The sequence below is a fragment of the Panthera onca genome, chromosome C1, assembly GCF_046562875.1.
Source record: "Panthera onca isolate mPanOnc1 chromosome C1, mPanOnc1 haplotype 2, whole genome shotgun sequence".
In the NCBI taxonomy this organism is placed as follows: domain Eukaryota; kingdom Metazoa; phylum Chordata; class Mammalia; order Carnivora; family Felidae; genus Panthera; species Panthera onca.
Window position 1 is genome coordinate 17,686,983 of NC_138346.1, and position 17,155 is coordinate 17,704,137.

At 37.7% G+C, this 17,155-nt stretch overlaps 1 long non-coding RNA gene across 1 annotated transcript in view; it reads right to left on the reverse strand.

The window, feature by feature from the left end:
* Positions 1-1,839: 1,839 nt before the first annotated feature.
* LOC132672091 (uncharacterized) overlaps positions 1,840-17,155 on the reverse strand; it is a 323,832-nt gene continuing 308,516 nt past the window's right edge. Inside the window, exon 3 of the long non-coding RNA XR_009607358.2 lies at positions 1,840-2,150. This is a non-coding gene — a long non-coding RNA (uncharacterized LOC132672091). The remainder of the gene's footprint in view (positions 2,151-17,155) is intronic.

Sequence of the window (17,155 nt, forward strand, 5' to 3'; positions counted from 1 at the left end):
GTGTCTCCCTCTCTCTGTTCCTCCCCCACTCACACTCTCTCTCTCTCTCTCTCTCAAAATGAATAAAGATGAAAATAAAAAGAGTATTCCATGCATACATTGTTTCTCTCCTTCCACATGAAGCAGGTAGGATAGTTAAAAAATGCTAACCACCCGTCAGGCAGGAATATCAGACTTTAACTATAGATTTTTGACTCTCAGCTCTGTGCGGAAGGGCATCCTATTAGATTATGGCTCTGTCTTATCCCTCACCACCACTCTTGCCCCTAGAGTAAGAAGAGTAACGTATCTTACCGGAAGGTTTAGGAGAAGGATCTGAGCATGTGTGGTTCGGCGCCTTCCTCTTCCTTTTCATAACAGCGCATCTGGAAACTTGGATCACCTCTTCCAACCTCAGTTTAACAGAGTGGACCCAGCTGACGAGCTGGGGGAGAGCCACAGTTGGAGGTGTGTAATTCTAAAGTTCAGTATTAAGTAGTACAGGGTTGCCACATACCCAAACCAAGATTTCAACAGCTCCGCTGGATACGCAACTGACATTTTGGTCCCTATGTGCTAGACTCCTTGTATAGCTCTCATTGGTTCTGCAATTGCTCGTGGCAGATGGGTGCTTCCTAAAAACTGAGCCGTGAACCAAAAGATGTCTCTACATAGAAGAGAATTTGCAATAAGAATGCAAACTTAAACTTAAGTACAAAGCTTTAATTCTGTATTTAGCACATAATTTTGCTAAGCGATATTTTATTTAATCCTTGAATTCCAGGAATGGGACTACCCTCGAATCTATTACATCAAATGCTTTCATACAAATTATATCGTTGAGGAAACAGTTTGGACTCTCTGGCAATGTATCCACACCTGTTGGTACAGTTCTTTCTTTCCCAGTAGGATGGGTGTACCACTAAGAAGATTATACCAGATAAATACTTTGGTTTGTTTGTTTGTTTGTTTTTAAAGCTTATTTATTTATTTTGAGAAAGAGAGAGCGCAAGCGAGCAGGGGAGGGACAGAAAGAGGGGGAGAGAGAATCCCAAGCAGGCTCCACACTGTCAGCGCATCAGCATGGGGGCGGGGGTGGGGGGGAGGGGAAGTGTGCTCAAAATCACAAGCCCTGAAATCATGACCTGAGCCAAAAATGAAAAGTCAGAAGTTTAACCAACTGAGCCACCCATTCACCCCCCAAATACTTATTAGCAACATGAAATGACAAACCTAACCTAAGAAAAGACTCTCTGTTAACGAGTAAATGCCATTCTCAAATGTTTCTGTATTAAGAGATCACACTAGAATCTACTATAATAGTACCTATTATAATGTTATGCTATGTCAACCATACCCATATCGCCACAGTTAAGGGGGCGATTTTTTTAATTTGTTTTCTTTAATAAAAAAATGATAATTCCTAGTTCTTTCATTTAAGAGAGACATTAGCAAAATGTAACAATGTTATGTTTGGGGATTCTTTTAACATTTTTAAGCCCCAGACTGGCAAGAACAAAGAATCACTTTGCTAACTAATGTATTAAATATGTTGTCTATTTATATAGTAATTGTTTGATGGAAAATTCATCTCTTTTGTTCCTTCTTATCTTTTCTTTCCTCTTGTCCATGCAGTATATTTATGAATTATGCATGTGAACATAATTAAAAGTAACAATTGGTGAATTGTACTCCATGGACATTGTTCCATGTTTCAAGTCTTATTTAGACTGAATCAAATTTATGCAAAGAGAAGAGCTTATAATTAAATTCATCACCATCTTTCCTGGGAAGGTTTCTTTTATGTAAAATGCATTGCTTGCTAGAGGCTGTTTTTCTGACCAAAGGCTTTGAGCGGCATCTTTAAAAAAAAAATCAGTGGATAATTTAACAGCGCCCCCCATCCCTTTCTCCAGATGAAAGTTTCATGTAACTGGTTATCCATCATCCTTGATCTCTACAGTTTGGTTAGTCTGAAGACCATGTAGAACGTTCAAGAATCCACTCCCACTGTGGTTCTGTTATTTGCAAACGAGGAACAGATACAATATGGCAAATGGTCGAATGAGATCAATTCTTAAAATGTTCTCCTTTGATTACTCTCAGGAGCTCCCGCAGTCACTTTTCATCTTTTGTTTGCTTGTTTGTTTTCATGTTTTAGTACAAGAATCCTGGAAAAGGAAAGAGACAACCGAGACTCTTAGAAAGACCATCCACAGGAATATTTTATTCTATAAGGAAAGAAAAAATAAAAAATAAAAAGGATTACTGCAAACATTAGCCCCACTCCACACTTCTTTCTTCCCCATTCACATTTCTCAAAGTATTCTTTCTTTAGGAAAATACCTTTTATTAAGTGATTCTGTTATTTTAAGCTACGATCCAAACCCCCAGTTTAGTGTCGCGAGCACACGTACCGAGAATCATCTACACTCCACCATCTATTAAAGCCGAGAATATTCCTCGCAGAGCCTGTCCCCATATTTTACTAGCACATACCTGGATAGTCTTTCTCTGTGTTGACCTAGGTCATCCTTAGCAATTTCCTTCTCTACACTTATTATTTTCCTGAAACAGAAAATCCCTCTGTAAAGATACCACATGATGAATTTGTAGGAAGGAACTGACTATTCCCTTTCACTGTCAACAAACAATCATTTCTGATTCAAAGTCAATTTCTCTGCAGTGTGACAACGTCATGGGGTGGATAGATCTGAAGAAACGTCAGATTTGCTCTTAGGCTCAGGGAAGAATGTGAGTGCAAGCACTGTAGCTCGGCCTGCTGTTTTTAAACGTAGTTTGATATTCTCTTCCCTTCCTCCCTCTGCTCTTCTCTTCTCCCATGACTTGAAAAATGTCACATTTAAAAGCTTTGGCTGGCCCACGGTGTCACCCCCTGATCCATCATCATCTTCTCAGCTCATCTTTCTCTCTATTAAATAGAAGATATTTATATTTCTAGATGAAATGGGAGAAACCTAGGCCTGATGAACAGCTTCCTGTTGTCATTATTACCGGGTAGGATATGATTGGAGGGAGTTCAGCCATGATCTACTGTTATTGCCTTCTGTTGTGCTGACTGGAAACAATCACTCCTAACCACATACTGTGTACAGTTTATTTTTAAGAATTAAACTGTTAATTAAAGAGACGGATAATGAAGACAGGAAGCATGCCCCGAAAGGTGGTGACAGATGTCACAGGCTGCAGGTGCTAACGTCTGTTGAGAAGATACATGAATTTCTTAAATTATCTCATATCTCCAAATAGTTGAATGAAGTCAATGATTGTAGATCTTGGGGGACAGAATCAGTTGTTTGAAACAAGCACTGCCTCTATTTACAACGGAACCCCCTTGGAGATGGGAAAGGCAGCAATTTTCCACCAGATTCTGGAGCGTGGCCATATTGTGGCCCTTTGAAATGTCCCAACAAGTTCAGGAGATGACCTTAGGAGATACCCAAACATGGCATTAAATACTCTGAATCACATAGTGAGAAAAACGTTATTTTATTTTTAGTCTTTCTTCTTATATCCAAGAGTCAGTCTCGGGTAGTTGGAGTATTTCTTTAACATCACCCATCATGGGCTAATCTTCCTTTTTCATAGAGACAAAAGACTCTGAACCTTCTGATAGTACCCGGGTACAATTTAGGAATATCAGTTTACATTTTATTTGCTTTGTCATTATCTTCCATTTATTATAAGCAAAACTTATTGCATTTGTGGTAATCATATGAAGTTTCCTTTTAAAATAAACTAGTTTAAGAGAAAGGGAGGAAAGAAGACAGAAAGAGAAGGAGAGAGAGAAAGAGAGAAAGAAAGAAAGAAAAAGAAAGAGAGAAAGAGAGATGTCAATTTAAATAAATATATAGCTAGTAGCAGACATGATACACATATGTAACAAAATAATTCAAGAAGAAAAGACCTAATGTGAGCACGTGGAAAAAAATTGTTAAGGTTTTATACAAATGACTGAAGTTTGGCAAAGGCTGGTCTAGCAGGGATTTGTGTCAAAAACCAAAGGACTCAAGTAAGTCCCAAGTGCGATGCTAAAGATATCAGAGAAAAATATGGAAATGAAACCGGTATTAAGCCTACAAGGAAAAACCGCCCGGTGTTTCAAGAGCTATTTTTAGAGTGTCTAAGACCTGTTGTTTATTAAAGACATTGGTTTTCTTTATTCCAAAGAAAAAAGAAAGAACAAAAGGTGTTCAACAAAAGTAAGGAAAACAGGAGTTAACAAAATTTGATCCCTTGCCTCCCATACATTCTATTCAAAGTGACTCATCCTGAAACTTACAAAAACAAGTGAATTTTGACTGGAAATAGAAGGTCAAAAGTCAGGGATTTATTTTCAGTTCATTGGACACTTGGTAGAGAGATGGATAAGGCTGTCTGATAGAGAGGACTAGAGCCTGCTTTGGAAGACCCTGATCTGGGGAAGAGGATTTTCTCTTCTTTTTTGGAGCCATCACCACCCTAGGCTCTCCAGCCTCTAAGACCTCAGAGGTTGTGTTAACCGCTGTATCTCCAGGGTCTAATTCATGTCTTGCCTATAGCAGGCACTCAGAAGTCTTGAACGAGGGAATAAATGAATGAACAAAGGCACTGGGTCTCCATATAGGACCCATTCGAGTGAAATGTAACGAGAGGAAAGAAAAAAGCACTTCCTCCCTCAGAAAAGAGTAACCAAACTCCTGAAGTCGACAATTTGTTTTTTCTTCCCTCTGTTAACCTTAAAAGTGAAGGTCATAATCAATGCAGTTCAGCCATCCGCTTTACACTCAGTGCACGAGTTTTGTTCATCCCTCTGTGAAGCTGAAAAGATTATAATGAAAATGCCCAAAGAAAGAAGGGAGGGACAATTGTAAATAGTTTTCTCTGACAACTGGTATCAGCATTTTCTCATAGCCTTGCATTTATTCAGACGAAAATGACAAATGTATTACAATGAATAGATGAGATCTTTCTGTCTGGCTATGGCATAAAAATAAAACAATACTGTACTGATTTTTCTCTCTGAGTATTGTCTTCCTCGTCCGATTGCTGAACGTTGGCAGAGCTGTTAACACCATTGATAGGAAACAAAGCAAAACTTGGGAGAGATTCTGCAGCCCGGGGCTTGTGAATGTCTGGGATTTACAGCTCAGCTTGACAACGCTGTCAGACTCTTCTGGCTTCAATATCCTGCCAGCTACCATGGGGGCTTTTTTCTCTTCATGAAAGCGCACCTTTCCCTGAAGGTCACACATTTACAGTTTCTTAAAGAGATCCCTACTGGTCATGGGACTCCTTTAGGTTTGAGGAGCCTCCTGGGTGCTTTGAAGTATGGCTTCTTGCACGCTGCCCTGCAGCCCCCAGGAATGGAGCTAAAAACCAGAGAAATGGACTGTTCCGAATTGAAAGGACCCCGGCATTCCACCACGGAGTCCCTTCTACCTTCTTCCCAGAGCCCCCCGGTCTAGCTGCCACTGAAAACTTCTCACCAGCTTTCGGGAAGACATCAACCCACCTTCGTGAAAGTTTTATGCATGCTTAAATATATCCTAAGCAGGCATGAGGGCAATTAAATCAGGTCTGTATCATACAGCACTCTGGATAGATAACCAACTTAAAATATTCCCCAGCCTGTGCCCTACATTTGAGTTTTTAATATGAGCACGGTAACTTTTCCCATTCTGGAAGTGATCGGCAAGAGTCCAATCATCCCCCACTGCTCCCCAAACCACTGGCAGGAGGGAGCTTCATTTCCGGATGAATCATCCAAACCGACCCTGGAGAGCTTTCCAGGCCAAATGAGCCAAGGCCAAGTTCTCTCAGCACTCGGTGCCTGCAATCATTCACATCATGAAAAAGGAAGCGAGAGCCTGTTCTGTGGATGATTTGGGGATGTGCTTCCGTTACCTTTCTCCTGGTTTTCCTTGGTCTCTTGTTTTATCCTCTTTGGCCCATCGTGCAAGGAGACTGCAACTTTTAAGCCCTGCGATATCTTTTCAAAGGAGCCTGAGTAAGAGGACTCTTCAGGGATGGTGACCTGGCTGAGATACCCACGGAAAATCACCCAATATTGCAAGATTCCCATCAGAGGCAGCAGAGTGTCCTGAGAAGAACACAGGCATTGGAATCAAACAGATGCGGATGTGATGCCAAGCTGTCCTCACCTTAGCTACACAGCATACTTTGGAACTCTATTTTCTCATTCGTAAGTGGGAAGAAGGGACATGATGTACATAAAGTATCTCGTATATAGATGCCAACTGTGATCATGGTACTGTCTCAGTCCTTTATCCGTGAGAAAGAATATTTTTTGAAGTATATTTTGTCCTACTCTGTCCTACTCTGTTTTGTCCTACTCCGTCCTACTCTGTTTTGTCCTACTCTGTTTCCAAACAGAATCTGCTTGATTCTGCCTTGAACATACAAGGTTTTTCTAGCTTTTCAATTAATTCCCCTGGAATTAAAGTTTATGAGAACAAGTCATTCTTTTCCTAATTTCTGTACCAGCTACTAGACCATTACTTCGCACACAGTTGTAGCTCAAAATAGCTGTTGGTAGGTCCACTTAATACTCAATGTTTTGAGCAATACTGTTCCTTCAGGTAGAATCAGAATTCCTTCCCAGAATCCCAGAGGCTCACATTTGAGACTGCTGATCTCTTTCAGGCTGTGTCCGCTATCTCCAACCAGATTGGAGTCTTTGGACAGCAAGAATGTCTCGCGTTTCTTTAGTTACCTCCTGGCCAGCACATCAGACACAGCCAGGATAGGTTAATATTGACCCTGACAAATTCTTCTTATAAGAAACTGCTGTGGCTTTGGGAGGTATCTCCTCCAAGTCTTATTTCTGCCAAGGCACTTGGTTTTTCTTATTTGCAATTAATTACAGACTCTACATTGTCATTCTAACCTCTCCGCTTATTGGATACTATAAAAAATTTCCAATTCAGTCGATACACACACACACACACACACACACACACACACACACCCATAAAACTAAAATGGACTTTTTAATTGGGATTCCTTTTAAAAAGGCAAATAGTAGTCTACTTTTTACTCCCTGTTTAGTTTTTTTGGAGTTACTAGCCGTATTTTTATTTTTTGCAAGGTGTATCAATTATCCTCACGATAGAAGATGCATCCTGAAGAAACGTCAGAGCTTCTGAAAACTCCACTCCCATCCTTCTGACTTCATCGGGAGACCTCTGAGGAATCAGAATTGCTATTTAAAGTGGACACACTCCCATAATTCATCTTTCTCCTACTGCTGCAGAGTAAAGCCGTGATGATCAATCACTTAGAGATGAATCTACCTTTTCCCTCCTTGACTGAATATGAGGAAATAGCAATGAGCATGCATCAAATATTGACTACAGAGATAAGAACTGTGTTCTGTGGGGGAAAAAATGCTTTTTCAGTATTATGCTCATGACATATTTAGGACATCTATTTTATCATTTTTTTGGGCCGTACAGATCCCCTTCTAAAACATGCTTGGAATATCAAGGAATGATTTTATGTATCTATCACATAAGTATATCTGGATAATCAATTCATGCCCATTTCCCATGGCTTTTGAGACAGTCTCTCATGTGAAGGAGTCAGCATTTCTAACATCTTTCTTCCCATAGGGATGAATATGAAGCCAGAAGAATCTTGCCAGAATATCCGCAGGTTTCTTCGACACATTTCCTTTCCTACCCTAGCCCCTTTCAAACCTAATTCAAGGACAAACACACATTCCTCAGAAACATGTGGAGGACACACAGCAAGGATACTGCTTTGAATGGAAGTTTCCGTTGGATAGACCAAAGGGGCAATTGTTCTTACCACCCTTAAGAAGTGTTCTCATTCCTCTTCTATGGCTGGAAAAGAAAAAGCTTCTGCTATATTTCACTTCGATAAAGGACAGTTTCAACTCACAAAAGGCAAGTGGGACCAGAACAGGATAAAGTAAGAGTGACCCACTAACATAGTGTCAGAAATTGGCAAACTCTTTTCAAAAATCAAAAACTCAAAGTTAATAGCGGTTATATTCAAATAAAAGTCTGTAGAGTACTTCTGCTTCTGGACAAAATTAAAAAGAAGGGATTGACTTTATCTCCCACCTGAAACTACTAAGGAAACTGGACAAAATATATGAAATAATGTTCTTCAAGACCCTGAGTATTAGCCAACAAAGGATAGCAATTCCTGAGAAACAGGATACAAATAAAGTGAGCCCTAAGACTGCCTTAGCTCACTGCCTTAAAGAGTTTCCAGGCTGTGGTATAGAGAAGGAGAACCCAAGTGATCCCAGGAGACTCTCTAAGTTGAGAGAACAGAGCTGAGAGTTTCGGGACACCAATGTTGCCAGCATTCACATGCTAGAGAAGAGAGAGTTGCAGAGAGAGAACTCTGGAGATCTGCAAAGGATTCTCCTTGGCAATTCAGAAAAGTAATGATCAGTGCAATACACATGAAAAGCTACCAAAAGTCAGGGAAAGAACCACTTAAAACAATCAGAAGTAATGGTACCCTGTGTTCATAAAAGCCTGGGAACAGTCCGTTTTCACCAGCCAGCCTGGAAACCCCATAGTTCACAGATCGTTGCATAGAGTACCCAGGAGATTTTTTGGCTCTGTAGGGGGAATGATTAGTCCCAGACTAAATAATACACTTGCACTACTAGCAAGTCTAAAATGCAAGAATCAAACTATTACCAAGTAACTTACCTGTGCCCCATAACAAAGTTGAAAAACAATTATAAGTAGGGGCACCTGGGTGGCTCAGTCGGCTGAGCGTCCCACTGCATCTCAGGTCATGATCTCACAGCTCGTGAGTCTGAGCCCCGCGACGGGCTCTGTGCTGACAGCTCGGAGCCTGGAGCCTGGAGTCTGCTTCAGATTCTGTGTCTCCCTCTCTCTCTGCCCCTAACCCACTCGTATTCTGTCTCTGTCTCTCTCAAAAATAAATAAACATTAAAAAAAATTATAAGTACACGAAAGTATCCAGAATGCAGCAAGGTAAAATTCGCAATATCATCATCCAATAAAAAATAAATAAAATTAAAATAAAGAAAAACAGACGAGGCACACAGAGAAGCAGGAAAAACAAGGCCCACGATAGAGGAAAAATTAACCAAAACAAAGCCCAAATGATAAGGATGTTAAAATAGGGGACAAGCCCTTCTGAGGAAGCCAAGGCTTGTGTTGGGGTGAGGCCCTCCTTTCATCCAGCGACTTGGAACCAGTGCCCGCTCAGCACACCCAACACCGTGCCAACAACACGATCTCCATGTCTGAGCTCGCCTGCATCTACTTGACCCTCATCCTGCATGACATGAGGTGATGGTCCTGGAGGATAAGATCAATGCCCTCATTAAAGCAGTGGGTGTAAATGTTGAAACTTTCTGGCAGGTCAGTCTTGTTTGCATAGGCCCTGGCCAATGCCAACATGGGGAGCCATATGCAGTATAGGGGTTGGTGGACCCCCCCCAGCAGCTGGTTCTGCATCAGCAGGAGGTCCTTCCCCCTCCACCACTGCTGCCCCAACTGAGGAGAAGAAAGTGGAAACAAAGAAAGAAGAATCAGAGGAGTCTGAGGATGACATGAGCTTTGTTCTTTTTGACTAAATCTCTTCCATAACCTGTTCAATAGAAAACTGAACTCTTAAAAAAAATTAGCAGACAAGGATATTAAAATAGCTATTATAACAATATGTCTCATGTTCCAAAAAGTAAGCAGAAAAAGGGAGATTTTTTTTAAAAGATCCAAATTGAACTTCCAGAGGTGAAAATTACAATGCCTGAGATGAAAAATATACTGGATGAGATTTATGGCAGACTGGATATTGAAGAAGAGATTAGTGACTTCGAAGACACAGCAATAGAGAAAAAAAAGTTTAATAAAACAAAGAAAAAAACAATTTTCATTTTTTAATGTTTATTTATTCTCTCTTTGAGAGAGAGAGAGTGAGACAGGGCATGAGCAGGGGAGGGTCAGATAGAGAGGGAGACACAGAATCCAAAACAGGATCCAGGCTCCAAGCTGTCAGCACAGAGCCTGATGCAGAGCTCAAACTCACAAATGGTGAGATCATGACCTGAGCTGAAGTCGGATACTTACCCAACTGACCCACCCAGGTGCCTCAAGAAAAAGACAATTTTTGAAATAAATAACTTTTCAGTGAACTTGGGACAATTTTTAAGCAATCCATCTAATATATGTTTAACTGGATTCATTGAAGGAAAAGAGAGATACATGGGGATAGAAGAAATACTTGAATGAGTAATAGCCAAAATTTCCTCAAATATGAAAATATAAACCCACAGATCCAAGAAGCTCAATAAACTCTAAGTACAAAAACATGAAGAAAACTGTGCTAAGATACATAATATTTAAGTTGCTCAAGCCAAATGATAAAGAAAAAAATTTTAAACCAACTAGGGAAAAGAGACACATTACATGCAGAGGAACAAATATGAGAATGAGAGCAGATTTCTTATTAAACATAATTGGGGAGATAATGGAGAAACATCCTTAAAACAATGAAAGGAACTGTCAGTCTAGAATCCTATATCCAGCAATATCATGTTTCAAAAATCAAAGTAAAATAAAAATATTTCCAGAGGTAGCTGGATGGCTCATTCAGTTGAGTGTCCAACTTTGGCTCAGGTCACGATCTCATGGTTCATGAGTTCGAGCCCCACATCGGGCTTGTCGCTGTCAGCACAGGGCCTGCTTTGGATCCTCTGTCTTCCTCTCTTTACCCTTCCCCTGACCCAGCTCTCTCTCTCTCTCAAAAATAAACAAACATTAAAAAAAAAAAGTAAAGAAGCTTTGGGATGAAAATGGCTCCCTTAACCTAAATATGTATATGTGTGTGTGTGTGTATATATATATATTATATATAATATATATATATAATATAATATATATATATTATATTATATATATATTATATTATATATATATTATATATATATTATATATATATTATATTTATATATATTATATTTATATATATTAAATATATATATTATATATATAAATATATATGTATATATATATGCATATATATACATATATATTTATATATATAATATATATATTTAATATATATAAATATAATATATTAAATATAATATAAATATATATATATATATATTTCCAGACATACAGAAGCTGAAAGAATTCATCTGTAGCAGACCTTTGATATAAGAAATATTAAGTGAAGGGGTGCCTGTGTGGTTCAGTGGATTAAGCATTCAACTCTTGGTTTTGGTTCAGGTCATGATCTCATGGTTTATAAGTCTGAACCCTGCATCAGGCTCCACTCGGATAGCAGAGAACCTACTTGGGATTCTCTCTCTCTTACTCTCTCTCTGTCCCTTCTCTGCTCACTTGCTCCCTCAAAATAAATAAACTTTAAAAAAAAAGAAAGAAATATTAAAGGAAGTCCTCCAGGAAGAAGGTAAGGTATACCAGGTGGAAATATGGATCTACACAAAGAAAGAGCAATGGAAATGGTAAAGGCATGGGTAAACATATAAAAATTGTTTCTTCATACTTTAAATCTCTTTACGAGATAATTGAATTTTTAACCAAAAATTATAAAAATGTAGTGTCACATATAGAAAGAAAATATATGACAACAAAAACATAAAGACCAAGAATAGAAGAATGAAAGTACAGTTAACCCTTGAGCTTCAGGGGTCCACTTATACATAGATTTTTTTTACAAATACAGGACAGTACTATAAATATATTTTCTCTTCCTTATGATTTTCTTAACAACATTTTCTTTTCTCTAGCTTAATTTATTGTAAGAATACAGCATATAATACATATAATATACAAAATATGTGTTAATTGGTTCTTTATATTATCAGTAAGTCATCTGGCCAACAGTAGGTTATTAGTAGTTAAGTTCTTGAGGAGTCAAAAGTTATACACAGATTTTCAACTGCATGGGAGTTGGCATCCTGAACCCCTGTGCTGTTCAAGGGTCAACAGTATATGAATGTAAGGTTTTCATACTCTATGTGAAATGGCTTAATATAAGTTGAAGTTTGACTGTGTTAAGATGTATACTATAAACCAAGGAGGCCTCTAAAATAACAAAACAAGGATTATAGCTAATAATTATAACTGAAAAGATGAATCAAATCATAAAAACCTCAATAATTCAAAAGAAGGCAGAAAAAAGAAACAAGGAAAAGATGATAAAAATGGAAAATCAAAACAAAGATCATAAACTTAACCTTTGCCATATTAAAAATCACATTAAATGTAAATGACCTAAATGAACCAAACAAAAGGAAGAGATTGTCAGATCTGATAGAAAAGAAAGACCCTACTAAACACCACCTACTAAAAAAAGACTCTAATAAAGATAAGAAACACATAAAATATAAATATAAATAAGTTAAAGGTAAAAGGATAAGAACAGATATACCATGTGTACATGAATCAAAAGAAATCTGGAGTGCCTATATTAATACAAGGCAAAGGAGATTTCAGAACAAAGTATGTGATTATGAATAAAGGTCACTTGATAATGATAAAGATGTCAATTCATAGATAAAAGAACTCCAAAGTTTTTCAACTAATAATGGAGCTTCAAAATACATGAATTAAAAACTGAGATTTCAGGGGCTTCAGTTAGCATAGTCAGTTGAGCATCTGATTCTTGATGTCAGCTCAGGTCATGATCCCAGGGTTGTGGGACTGAGCCCCATGTCCAGCTGTGTGCTGAGTGTGGAACCTGCTTAAGATTTTCTCTCTCTCCCTCTGCCCCTCTCCTCTGCTTGTTTTCCTTCTCTCTCCCTATCTCCCTTTCTCTCCATGTCAAAAAAAAAGAAAAAGAAAAAAGAAAACCCTGAGATATCTAAAATAAGAAGTAGACAAATGCATAGGTGTAATAAAAGATTTCAATACTATTCTTTCAGTGTAAGTACATAGAAATCAGTAATGATATAGAAGACTTGGACAAACTATCAGCCAACTTGACCTAATTGACATTTATGTAATATTTCACCTAACAACAACACAATGCATTCTTTTCAAGTGAACATGGGACATTTACCAAGACAGACCATATACTGGGCCATAAAGCAAGGCTCAATAAACTAAAAAAGATTCAAGGAATACAAAATATGTTTTCTGACCATGATGAAATTAAACCAGAATTCAATAACAGACAGATATCCGGAAAATCCCCAAAATATTTAGAAACAAAATAACATACTTCTAATAACCTGTAAGTCACAGAGGAAATCAAAGGGAAGTCAGAAAGTATTTTAAGTGAATGAAATAAAAACATAACATATCAAAATTTGTGGGATTATGCTACAATAGTACATGGAGAAAATTTTAGAGCACCAAACACCTATACGAGAAAAAAATAAAGGTCTGAAATAAATCAAAACTTCAACCTTCACCCTAAGACACTAGGAAAAAAAAAGAGCAAATTAAAGCTAAAGTAAACAAAAATAATAAGAAAAAATAATGAAGAGCAGAAAGATAATGAATAGAACAGTAAACAGAAAAACTCAATAGAGAAAACCAACAAAATCTAAAGCTGATGTTTTGAGAAGACCAACAAAATTGATAAACCTCTGGCCAAACTAATCACAAAAATGAATCAGGAATAAGAGAAATGACCGTCATTACAGATTCTATTCAAATTAAGAAGATACTAAAGAAATACTATGAATAACTCTGTAACAATAAATGTGACATTTAGACAAAATGGACACATTTTTAAAACACAGAATTACAAATACTCAAATAAGGAAAAATAGCATGAGTAGCACTATATCTATTTTAAAAACCAAGCCTGAAGTTGAAAACCTGTCCACATAGAAAACCAATAAATTTATACAAATAATAAATTAATAGGATAATACATTATGACCAAGTGAAATTTATTCCAAGGAATGAAAGGTTGGTATAACATTTAAAGGTCAGTTAATGTAACTCATGAGATTAACAAGCTGAAAAATAAATACAAGTATGCTGTCTCAGAAAAAGCATTTAAAATCCAATATTATTCATACTTATTGGCGAAATATTGATTGTTTTCTTCTCAAGATCAAGAACAAGGCAAGGGTATCTACTCTCATCACTTCCACTAACATTGTACTGGAGGCTTTAGACGGTGCAAGAAAGTAAGAAAAATAAATGGACAGCATCCAGATTGGAAAGAAAGAAGTATAATGACTTTATTCACAGATGACATGATCATCTATATAGGAAATCTGATGGAATGCACACACACACGCATGCGCACACACACACACACACACACACACACACACACACCAAAAGCTACTAGAACTAATAAGAAGCTAATAAAAACTATTAAAACTAATTCAATGTGACAAAGCTACAAGATATTCAACAAATATAGAAAATCAATAGTATTCCTTTATGCTAGTAATAAAAAAAAATTAGAAGTTGAAATAAACAAAGACAATACCATTTATAATGCTATCAAAAATATGAAATTCTAAGGGACAAATCTGACAAAAGATGCACAAGATCTATATATTGAAAACTACAAGCATTGCTGAGTAAAAGTAAAGATAATATAAATAAATGGGAAAGTATCCCACATTCCTGAATCAAAAGATTAAATATTATTAAGATATTCATTCTCCTCAATTTAATCTGTAGATTCAAAGCAATCTCAGTCATGTCACAGGCTTTCTGAAGGTCTTGACAATTTGATCCTAAAATCCAAATGGAAATTCTAAGAACCATAATTAACAAAAATAAATCTGAAAGTAATAAGTAAAGTTAAAAAGATAACTCTTCCCAATTCAAGACTGGTTTTAATACTACAGTAATTAAGATAATGTGGCATTGGCATAAAGATAGAGAACTAACGGGAAAAAGAGAAACAATACACAGTCGAAAAATATATCTCCCTGTATATGAACAACAAATTAGCAGCAAAAGCACAAGGGCAACTCAGAAAGAGTATTTTTCAACAAATGGTGTTGAAATAATTGGATGATACATGCCAAAAAATGAATCTTAACCAATACCTCACACCATATATAAAAATTAAACTCAAGATGAATCCTAGACTGAGTATAAAGCCTCAAAGTGTGAACCCTTTAGAAACCCAAAGTAGAAAATCTTTATAACCTTGAATTAAGCAAAGATTTTTTTAGAATTAACACAAAAAGCATGACCCGTGGCCCAGTCTAACACACGAAATTAATCATCGCACTGGCCTTCAGCAATCTCCCTCCCCCACATGAAGGCCTTAAGAGATCTAAATACATTGTGGTTGTATTTGAACTCTGAACCCAATACTGAGAACCCAGGAAGAAGAATTCCCCTGCACAGGCTGAACGGAGGCACAGGACCAAGGAATAACCTGAACAGCTGCCTCTGCCCCTTTCTCAGTAATATGACCTTGATACAATCAGATAGTTTCTCATCTCATTACACTCACCCCACAGCAGCCCTCCTGTTTTTCTTTGAATTTGTTTTATTTCTACGGGTTTTATAAACACGCAGCAATTGTCAACTCTAATGTCTGTCACCGATCAATAGGAACTCATTGATACTCATGTATTTACTAGAAGGTCAATGAAACAAATGCATTACTAGTACATAATAATACACTCTGCGATATACGCTTGAACGGAGTGTGGGCAAGAGAGAGCTTACTAAATGTTACTGGGTGTTCCACTTTTCTGTATTCCCAGTGCCTGCTGTTTGTTAATATTTTCTCTCTAAAAGTTGCCCAGCCCTCCACCGCTTTTCTTCTTGTCTTCAAAGTCCTAGATCTGCAGGGTTGACAGAAGGGGCACCAAGGCTCTGTTACCAGTGTCTCCCAGCTGACTGTCTTGGCTTTGTCTGCAAATTACTCACTCTACTTTCTATACTGCAGAAACCACACAAAAAACTATCCATGTGTTTAGAAACATTAAGTAAAGGCAATTATAGGGAGAATGAAATATAAGGAACATTCTCGAACAATTACGACCACAGTGGTTTTATCTACTCTTCATTACAAATTGTTTCTTAACCACATCTCTGGTTCTCAGACCAAATGGATTATAGCCAACCCCAGCTTCTTAATGTACAATCCTTGGCCTCAATCACCTGTCTTCCCCTGCTTGGGCTTGTTTTTGTCATGCTCACTAGCCAGTTCTGGACAATTCTCCTTCTCAGGAGAAGGCAGGGCTCCTAGTTGAGTGTTCAATACAAACACAGAGGTCCAGATTCCTGGGTGCCCATGCAAACCAGATATAAAGGCCTTCCTCATGTTGGTTACTTGTGGGAGACTGCCCCTCATTCCTGTTCTTAGCCTGGCAGATCACCCGCCTTTCCACAACAACTAAGTGCATTACTAGTAAGCATCATTTTCTCGTTCCTGTTGTCTGCCATTTCACCTTTACATTAATGAGTACTAATCACTCTTGGTTTATGCCCACCAGCTCACCAATGGAGGGATGTTCCGATGTGCCCAGGGACGTTTTTCCTCCTTTTTGTATGTTAAAGTGCACTATCCTTGTAAAATCACCTTGGAAAACTACTTCCGCGTGTTGCAATTGCTAGGTATAGATCCATCAAAAATGCTCATCAAAAGAACCAACAAAAAAAGTGTATAGTTATAAACACTATTTTCACTGTTATTCTATACTTCAATGAATCATTTGAATAAATTTATACAAATTAGTGATAATACATTTGATTGATGGCACTATATCAGATATACTGATATCAAAACACATATCATTCTCATAAAGGAAAGAAGGTTGAGGGTCACAGGCGACCTTTTCTAAATGGCACTTATTAATTTGTTTTTACAAAGGAACCCTGGAATCCAGCCTCGAAGAGGATAAAAAAGGCTTTCTCAAGGTTAACCACCTATATGTTAGTAGAGTTAGACTAGAAACCAAACCCCATGACTCATTCTAGCATTCTTGGACCACATGATGTTTCTTTGGATAAGAAAACATCTTGAAGTTCTCTATAAAATAGCTTTTAAGGTTTTTAAACACAATTTGTTATTCTTCCACTGAGGATATAAAAATTCAAAATATTTTGCATAATGACAAAGCCCCTGGTTGTGATACTTCCAGACTGTGGGTGTTTCCATGCCCCAGACATCTAGGCTGCCTACCGAGAAAAGTGGTCAGACTTGGTTGGGAAATCTAAGGTTTCCA